This window comes from Aotus nancymaae, unplaced genomic scaffold (assembly GCF_030222135.1).
Source record: "Aotus nancymaae isolate 86718 unplaced genomic scaffold, 86718_ANA_hifiasm-v0.15.2.pri h1tg000124l, whole genome shotgun sequence".
In the NCBI taxonomy this organism is placed as follows: Eukaryota; Metazoa; Chordata; class Mammalia; order Primates; family Aotidae; genus Aotus; species Aotus nancymaae.
In genome coordinates, this window is record NW_026988539.1 from 739,134 (window position 1) to 748,650 (window position 9,517).

General features: G+C 51.2%; 1 pseudogene; it reads left to right on the forward strand.

The window, feature by feature from the left end:
• Positions 1–285: 285 nt before the first annotated feature.
• LOC105705938 (glutathione S-transferase Mu 3-like) lies at positions 286–1,004 on the forward strand (annotated as a pseudogene).
• The last annotated feature ends 8,513 nt before the right edge of the window (positions 1,005–9,517 follow it).

The following is a 9,517-nucleotide window of genomic DNA, read 5'->3' on the forward strand; positions in this document are numbered from 1 at the left end:
TTTCTGGCTAGTCTTTTTTTTTTTTTTTTCTAAAGACGGGGTTTCACCATGTTGGTTAGTCTGGTCTTGAACTCCTGACCTCAGGTGATCCACCTGCCTTGGCCTCCAAAGTGCTTGGATTACAGGCGTGAGCCACCACGCCCAGCCCTAGTTTTTGTATTTTTAGTAGAGAAGGGGTTTCACGGCTGGGCACGGTGGCTCATGCCTGTAATCCCAGCACTTTGGGAGGCCGAGGCAGGCGGATTACCTGAGGTCAGGAGTTCGAAACCAGTCGGCCAGAATGGTTAAACCCCCGTCTTTAAAAAAATAATAGAGTCCTCGAAGGCTAGCAAGCTAGCATCATGTCGTGCGAGTCGTCTATGTTTCTGGGGTACTGGGATATTCGCGGTCCGACTGCTCCTGGAGTTCACGGATACCTCCTACGAGGAGAAACGTTACACGTGCAGAGAAGCTCCTGACTATGATCGAAGCCAATGGCTAGATGTGAAAATCAAGCTAGACTTGGACGTTGCTAATCTGCCCTACCTCCTGCATGGAAAGAACAAGATCACCCAGAGCAATGCCATCTTGCGCTGCATCGCTCGCAAGCACGACGTGTGGTGAGACTGAGGAAGAAAAGATTGGAGTGGACATCGTAGAGAGCCAAGTAACAGATTTCCGCATACAACTGATAGAGCTCTGTTACAGCTCTGACCACGAAAAACTGAAGCCTCAGTGCTTGGAACAGCTACCTGGACAACTGAAACAATCCTCCATGTTTTCGGGGAAATCCTCATTGGTTTGCAGGGGAAAAGCTCACCTATGTGGACTTTCTCACCTGTGATATCTTGGATTAGAACCGTATATTTGAGCCCAAGTGCCTGGATGAGTTCCCAAACCTGAAGGCTCTCATGTGCCGTTTTGAGGCTTTGGAGAAAATCGCCGCCTACGTATAGTCTGATAACTTCTTCAAGATGCCCATCAACAACAAGATGGCCCAATGGGGCAACCAGCCTATATGCTGAGCAGGAGGCAGACCTGCAGTGCTTCCTTAGTTTCATCCCGTCCCTAAGGGGTCAGCACTCTTTCTTTGCTCTTTTCAATAAATAACATTTAGGTTAAAAATAATATGCCGGGGCCGGGCGCGGTGGCTCACGCCTATAATCCCAGCATTTTGGGAGGCCGAGGCGAGTGGATCCCGAGATCAAGAGATCGAGACCATCCTGGTCAACACGGTGAAACCCCGTCTCTACTAAAAATACAAAAAATTAGCTGGGCACGGTGGCGCGTGCCTGTAATCCCAGCTACTCAGGAGGCTGAGGCAGGAGAATTGCCTGAACCCAGGAGGCGGAGGTTGCGGTGAGCCGAGATCGCGCCATTGCACTCCAGCCTGGGTGACAAGAGCGAAACTCCGTCTCAAAAATAATCATCATAATCATAATCATAATAGAAGTTGGAGAAGGGGTTTCACCAAAACACGCACATTTTACAGGCAATTTGTTAGTGGTTCCATTTGAACAAGTTTAACCAAGTGGTTTTCAACGGGAGAGTATCTGTCATCCCCTCCCCACACAAAGGGACAGTGCTGGTTGTAAACAGCTCAAGCTCGGATGCCCAAGGCTTGACAAACCAGTAAGGAGGAAAAACTGCAGTGAAAGGAAGGTGACTTCATTTTGGAGTTCGCAAGGGGGAAGCAGCCAGCATGGGCTTCCAGAAACCCCTTCAAACTTTACACTAGGGCGAGGGGCTGACAAAGGGGAACTTGGAAGGGTGGGTGTGCAGGAGAGGTGCTGCGTGCAAGCTCTGCGTGCTCATGAATTTTGGTGGCTAAGGGTGTGGGCTGGCCTCATCCTAATAAGGGTGGGGTTACAGATTGCCTGAAGGAATTCTCTGGGATTTTGCGAGTGGGTCTCTGTGCTTGGTCTGTCTCAAGGTTGCCTCCTGGAACTTTGAAGTAATCACATAATTAGATACACGCTTACGGTTAGGTAAACTTGCAGCTTACGGGAGTTTATGGTGAGAAAGGGGAGGACGTGCTATTTCAAAGAAAGTGCACTTCAGCCGGGCGCGGTGGCTCACGCCTGTAATCCCAGCACTTTGGGAGGCCGAGGTGGGTGGATCACGAGGTCAAGAGATCAAGACCATCCTGGTCAACATGGTGAAACCCCATCTCTACTAAAAATACAAAAAATTAGCTGGGCATGGTGGCGCATGCCTGTAATCCCAGCTACTCAGGAGGCTGAGGCAGGAGAATTGCTTGAACCCAGGAGGCGGAGGTTGCGGTGAGCCGAGATCGCGCCATTGCACTCCAGACTGGGTAACAAGAGCGAGACTCCGTCTCAAAAAAAAAAAAAAAAAAAAAAAGAAAGTGCACTTCAAAGCTGGACGCGGTGGCTCACGCCTGTAATCCCCGCACTTTGGGAGGCCGAGACGGGTGGATCACGAGGTCAAGAGACCATCCTGGTCAACATGGTGAAACCCCATCTCTACTAAAAATACAAAAATTATCTGGGCACGGTGGTGCACGCCTGTAATCCCAGCTACTTGGGAGGCTGAAGCAGGAGAATTGCTTGAACCTGGGAGGCGGAGGTTGCAGTGAGGCAAGATCGCGTCATTGCACTCCAGCCTGGGTAACAAGAGCGAAACTCCGTCTCAAAAAAAAAAAAAAAAAAAAGACTCAGTCTTGCTCTGGTTATCCAGGCTGGAGTGCAATGATGCAATCTCGGCTCACCGCAACCTCTGCCTCCCAGGTTCAAGCAATCCTCCTGCCTCAGCCTCCCAAGTAGCTGGGATTACAGGCACCTGCTACCATGCCCTGCTAATTTTTGTATTTTTAGTAGAGACGGGGTTTCACCGTAATGGTCAGGCTGGTCTTGAACTCCTGACCGCAGGTGATCTGCTGGTCTCGGCCTCCCAAGGTGCTAGGATTACAGGCGTGAGCCACCATGCCCGGCCAACGTTTTCCAGTGTGTTTCAGGCCAGACTTGGCTATAGGGAGACATCTGTGGTTGTCAGGATTGGGGAGGAGCTCCTGGCATGGAGTGGGTGGAGGCCAGGGACGTGCTCAGCCCCCAGTGGTGCCTAGGACAACCCCACCCAGAGAAGGATCCCTCCCAAATGTCAGCAGTGCAGAGCGGGAGACCCTGTGTTAATGATTTGGGAAAACAATAACATTCACCCTCTGCTCACAGTAGACACCTGAATAAACTCCCGAAGGGGCAAGCTATGTAAACCAGGGGGACCCGCAGCTCCTGGGACTCTTCTCCTCTCTCCCAACTCAGGGTGTGGGTTTCAATGTGTGCTGCCTCCTGGGACCTCAGCAGGGCAGAGGATGGTGGGACGCAGGGTCTCTTGGGGGGGGTTCCGTGGAATCACCTAATACAGGTGTCCCTAGGGGACACCGGGCGATGTCTGGGGACATTTGTGGCTGTCACGACTGGGGGTGCTCCCGGCATGCAGTGGGTGGAGGCCAGGGACACTGCTCAGCTCTGTGCAGTGCCTGGGACGGCCCCGCCCCAGTGCCAACTGTGCAGACGCTAGGAAACACTAGTTTAACTCCGTTGCTCAAATGAGACGGTCAATTCATGTTTAAGGAAAATCAGCTGCTCTTTTTCCATCTTCTGTCCGAGTCCTTGGGTACAATGCTGCCTGACTCCAGCGAGAACCCAGGAGCTCCCTGCCAAGGTCATCAAGCGTCCTTGCTGGTATGGGATGGCTGGTGGAGGACCCTTCTCCTCTTGTCTGTAGCTGCTCTTCCCCCAGCTCCTCAGTCATCCAGGACCCGGACTGTGGTGGGGGGGCCCATGAGTTTTTCCTGGGAGTGTGCTAAGCATCGCCTGGTCTCCAGACATGTTCATGGATAAAACAGAACTCCAGGGACCGGGCGTGGTGGTCACACCTGTAATCCCAGCACTATAGGAGGCTGAGGCGGGCGGATCACGAGGTCAGGAGTTCAAGATCAGCCTGACCAATCCCGTCTCTACTAAAAATAGAAAAATCAGCAGGGCATGGTGCTGCACCCCTGTAATCCCAGCTACTTGGGAGGCTGAGGCAGGAGAATCACTCTAACCTGGGAGGCAGAGGTTGCAGTGAGCCGAGAATGCACCATTGCACTCCAGCCTGGGCGACAGAGCGAGACTCCGTCTCAAAAAAGAAAAAAACAAAACAGCACTCTAGGAACCTATCTCCCTCTCAGCTAGTTGCTTTTTTTCTTTTCTAAATAAAAACTAAGACTGCTGTGAGTTTTACTTTTTCTTTATTTAGCTTAAATACACATCTCTCCATCCCTGGATGTGTCACGCAAAGTAGCCAAGAGCCTCTGTTTTCCTGATTTGTTTAAAACAAAAAAAAAAGACAGCCTTTATTTGGTAAGTCATTAAATCCAAAGCCTAGATTTTCTGCTTCTAAAAAAAAATGAATCTAGGCCAGGCGTGATGGCTCATGCCTGGAATTCCAGCACTTTGGGAGGCTGAGGCATGAGGTTTGCTTGAGGCCAGGAGTTTGAGACACACATCGCCATCTCTCCCAAAAAAAAAAAAAAATGAAGAAAGAAATTACTGGGTCCAGTGGGGCACTGCTGTCATACTCAGGAGGCTGAGATGAGAGGATCACTTGAGTCCAGGAGGTCGAGGCTGAAGTGAGCTCTGATTGCACCACTGCACTCCAGTCGGCTAATTTTTGTATTTTTAGTGGACGGGGTTTTACCATGTTGCCCAGGCTGGTCTCAAACTCCTGACCTCTGGTGACGCACCCAACTCAGCCTCCCAGAGCGCTGGGATTGAGCCACCACGCCCGGCATTCTTTGGGTTTTATCGTTTTGCTTCGGGGCTAAAGCTAGTTTGAGTGATGATTTCAGCCTGTACTGATAGGACCCTGTTTTTGTTTATTTGTTTGTTTGTTTTTTTTATGTTTTTTTTTGAGACAGAATCTCCCTCTGTTGCCAGACGCCAGGCTGGAGTGCAGTGGTGGGATCTCGGCTCACTGCAACCACCACCTCCCGGGTTCAAGTAATTCCCCTGCCTCAGCCTCCCGAGTAGCTGGGACTACAGGTGTGCGCCACCACGCCCAGCTAATTTTTGTATTTTTAGTAGAGACCAGGTTTCACCATGTTGGCCAGGATGATCTGGATCTCTTGACCTCGTGATCCACTCGCCTCGGCCTCCCACAGTGCTGGGATTACAGGCGTGAGCCACTGATCCTGGCAGGACCGTTTTTTTTTTTTTAATTGACATTGTTCTTTATCCAGAACCTTTCAAAAGTAACCTGATCCACAGCTGGGTGGGCTGGCTCACACCTGTAATCACAGGGCTTTGGGAGGCGGAAGCCGAAGAATTGCTTGGATCAGCCTGGGCAATATAGAGAGACCCTGTCTCTTCCTTTCTTTCTTTCTTTTTTTTTTTTTTGAGACGGAGTTGGCCGGGCACGGTGGCTCACGCCTATAATCCTAGTACTTTGGGAGTCCGAGGCGGGCAGAGCACGAGGTCAAGAGATTGAGACCACCCTGGCCAATATGGTGAAACCCCATCTCTACTAAAAAATACAAAAAAATTAGCTGGGCGTAGTGGCGTGCGCCTGTAGTCCCAGCTACTCAGGAGGCTGAGGCAGGAGAATTGCTTGAACCCAGGGGACAGAGATTGCAGTGAGCCGAGATTGCGCCACTGCACTCCCACCTCACGCCTGACGACAGAGCGAGACTCTGTCTCAAAAAATAAAAAATAAAAAATAAATAAATAAAATAAAATAAGGCCGGGCGCAGTGGCTCATGCCTGTAATCCTAGCACTTTGGGAGGCCGAGGTGGGTGGATCACCTGAGGTCAGGAGTTCAAGACCAGGCTGGTCAACATGGTGAAACCCTATCTTTAAAAAAATAAATAAATAACGCAGAAGGCTGAGGCAGGAGAATTGCCTGAACCCAGGAGGCGGAGGTTGCGGTGAGCCGAGATCGCGCCATTGCACTCCAGCCTGGGTAACGAGAGCGAAACTCCGTTTCACACACACAAAAAAAACAACAACCAAAAATGCATCGAAAAGAGGAGAGGAGCTCCCCCGCAAACCCTCTCTCTGTCTCCACATGGCTGGGCCCAAAATCAGTATCAACTTTCCCGTCACCACGTTGTTCAGCTTGTGTTTCTTTACATCAGCATCCCATTAACTGTCTGATTTTTCTTTTGTTTTTGTTTGTTTGTTTGTTTGTTTTTGTTTTTTTGAGACAGAGTCTCGCTCTTGTTACCCAGGCTGGAGTGCAATGGCGCGATCTCGGTTCACCGCAACCTCCGCCTCCTGGGTTCAGGCAATTCTCCTGCCTCAGCCTCCTGAGTAGCTGGGATTACAGGCACGCGCTACCATGCCCAGCTAATTTTTTGTATTTTTAGTAGAGACGGGGTTTCACCATGTCGACCAGGATGGTCTCGATCTGCTGACCTCGTGATCCACCCGCCTCGGCCTCCCAAAGTGCTGGGATTACAGGCGTGAGCCACCGCGCCCGGCCTTTTTTTTTTTTTTTTTTTGATATGGAGTCTCGCTCTGTCGTCCAGGCTGGAGCGTAATGGTGCCATCTCGGCTCACTGCACCCACTGCCTCCCAGGTTCAGGTGATTCTCCTCCCTGAGTCTCCTGAGTAGCTGGGATTACAGGTGCCTGCCACCACGCCCAGATAATTTTTTGTATTTTTAGTAGAGACAGGATTTCACTGTTGGCCAGGCTTGTGTTGAACTCCTGACCTCAGGCGATCCACCCACCTCAGCCTCCCAAAATGCTGGGATTACAGGCGTTAGCCACCGTGCTCGGCCTATTATTTTCATTTTAAAACACAGGAAACAGAAGTACAGCCTCCTAACCATGCAGCTATCTTTCCTCACATCCACTGCCCTGTGGGTTATTTTCTTTCTTTTCTATTTTTTTTTTTTTTTTTTTTTTTGAGACGGAGTCTCATTCCATCACCCAGGATGGAGCTCAATGGCGCGATCTCCGCTCACCGCAACCTCCACCTCCAGGGTTCAAGAGATTCTCCTGCCTCAGCCTCCTGAGTAGCTGGGATTACAGGCACCCACCACCATGCCCGGCTAATTTTTGTATTTTTAGTAGAAACGGGGTTTCACCGTGTTGGTCAGGATGGTCTCGATCTCTTGACCTCGTGATCGCCGCCTTTGCCTTCCAAAGTGCTGGGATTGCAGGTGTGAGCCACCGCGCCCAACCCTGCGGATTATTTTCTGTTTATGGGGAGGTTATGAGGCTGTGTCCCCTCTAGCTCACCAACACCCCAGGCAGGGTTCCCCATCCCTCTAGGTCTGCGTCGTGCCTGAAGCATTACTAAAAACAGGGCACTGCCCTTCGAGGCAGACTGCACGTGCAAGCTGGGAGTATTCTGGGGCCAGACTCGCACCCACCCACAGGGCAGATGGTCCAGCTGCTTCTCGCCAAAGCCCCGGCCAGGAGGGATGGGGGTGTCCGCCGGGAGCTCCTTTGCAAGCGGTTTATTTTCACTCTCTCCTGGCATAACCTTTTATTTTATTGTAGGGAGAGGAAGTCTTACTGATCTCAGTGTCTGCTTCGCCGGGGCAGGGCGTTTTGGCGTTTTTTTATTTTTTGAGATGGAGTCTTGCTCTCTTGGGCAGGCTGGAGCATAATGGCACGATCTTGGCTCACTGCAACCTCTGCCTCCCAGGTTCAAGTGATTCTCCTGCCTCAGCCTCACCACCATTTTTGATTTTTAGTAAAGACAGGGTTAATCATGGTGGCTGGTCCGGTCTCAAACTCCTGACCTCAGGTAATTCACTTGCCCCAGTTTCCCAAAGTGCCAGGATTATAGGCGTTAGCCGCTGTGCCCGGCCCTGGTGGTTTTTGTTTTTTTTTTTTTGAGATGGAATCTCACTCTGCCACCCAGGTTGGAGTGTAATGTGTAATGGTGCGATCTCAGCTCACTGCAACCTCCACCTCCAGGGTTCAAGAGATTCTCCTGCCTCAGCCTCCTGAGTAACTGGGATTTAAGGTGCACACCACCAAGCCTAATTTTTGTGTTTCTGGTAGAGACAGGATTTCACCATGTTGGCCAGGCTTCTCTTGAACTCCTGACCTTGTGATCCACCTGCCTCGGACTCCCAAAGTGCTGGGATTACAGGTGTGAGCCATGGCACCTGGCAGTGTTTTTTTTGTTTTGTTTTTTTTTTTTTCCGACAGGGTCTGGCTCTGTCACCCATGCTGGAGTGCAGTCGTGCAATCACAGCTCACTTCAGCCTTCACCTCCTGGGCTCCAATGATCTTCCCATCCAGCCTCCCAAGCGGCTGAGAACACAGGTGTGCCCTGTCACGTGCGGCTAATTCTTGTTGTGGTTGACATTTTTGTAGAGACGAGGTGTCTCTGTGTTGCCTGGACTGAACTTTGGTTCTCTGTGATGCCCCTGTTCTCCAGCACGCATGAGTGCAGGCTTGTTGCTGTTATCCTGGCCAGGCAAATGGGATCACCCCTGTCTCCCCTGGGAGCCCTGCACCAGCCTCCCAACCCTCCCAAGATCAAGCGGGCACGGTTGCCACCTACCGACCAAAGGCAGCCACGCCGGGTCCCGGGGTTCTGGCCGGATGCTGGAAGCACACACTCAGAGCCCTTCCCAGAAGGTCCACACCCACCATGTTCGGCTGGACGGGCGACAGTCCTGGCAGGAGAACCAGAGAACAATCACACTCCCCGACCAGCAGCGCAGAAGTGAAAAAGCTCTGCTAACTCTGGGGACAAACATGGAGTCTGCCCCCCGCTCACACCGGACCCCAGGATCAACTTCCAACGGGGCAGACGGTGTGAACCAGGGCACTCACTTCCCCTCTCACTCCCCACGGAGGAAGTGAACTTTCTTTCTTTCTCTCTCTCTCCTTCATTCCTTCATTCCTTCCTTCTTTCTTTCTTTCTTTCTCTTTTCTTTTCCTCCTTCCCTCCTTCCTTCCTCCCTTCCTTCCTTTCTCTCTCTCTCTTTCTTTCCTTCATTCCTTCCTTCCTTTCTTCCTTTTCTTTCTTTTCTTTTTTTTTTTGAGATGGAGTCTCGCTCAGTCACCCCAGTCTAGAGTGCAGTGGCACAATCTCGGCTCACTGCAACCTCTGCCTCCTGAGTTCAGGCAATTCTCCTACCTCAGCCTCCCGAGTGGCTGGGACTACAGGCGCGCGCCACCATGCCCAGCTAATTTTTGTATTTTTAGGAGAGATGGGGTTTCACCTTGTTGACCAGGATGGTCTCGATCTCTTGACCTCGTGATCCACCCGCCTCGGCCTCCCAAAGTGCTGGGATTACAGGTGTGAGCCACTGTGCCTGGCCCCCTTTCTTCCTTTTCTTTCTTTTCTGTCTTTTTTTTTTTTTTTTTGAGGTGGAGTCTCGCTCAGTCACCCCAGTCTAGAGTGCAGTGGCACAATCTCGGCTCACTGCAGCCTCTGCCTCCTGGGTTCAAGTGATTCTCCTGCCTCAGCCTCCTAAGTAGCTGGGATTACAGGTATATGCCACCATGTCTGGCTAATTTTTGTATTATTAGTAGAGAAGGGGTTTCACCACGTTGGTCAG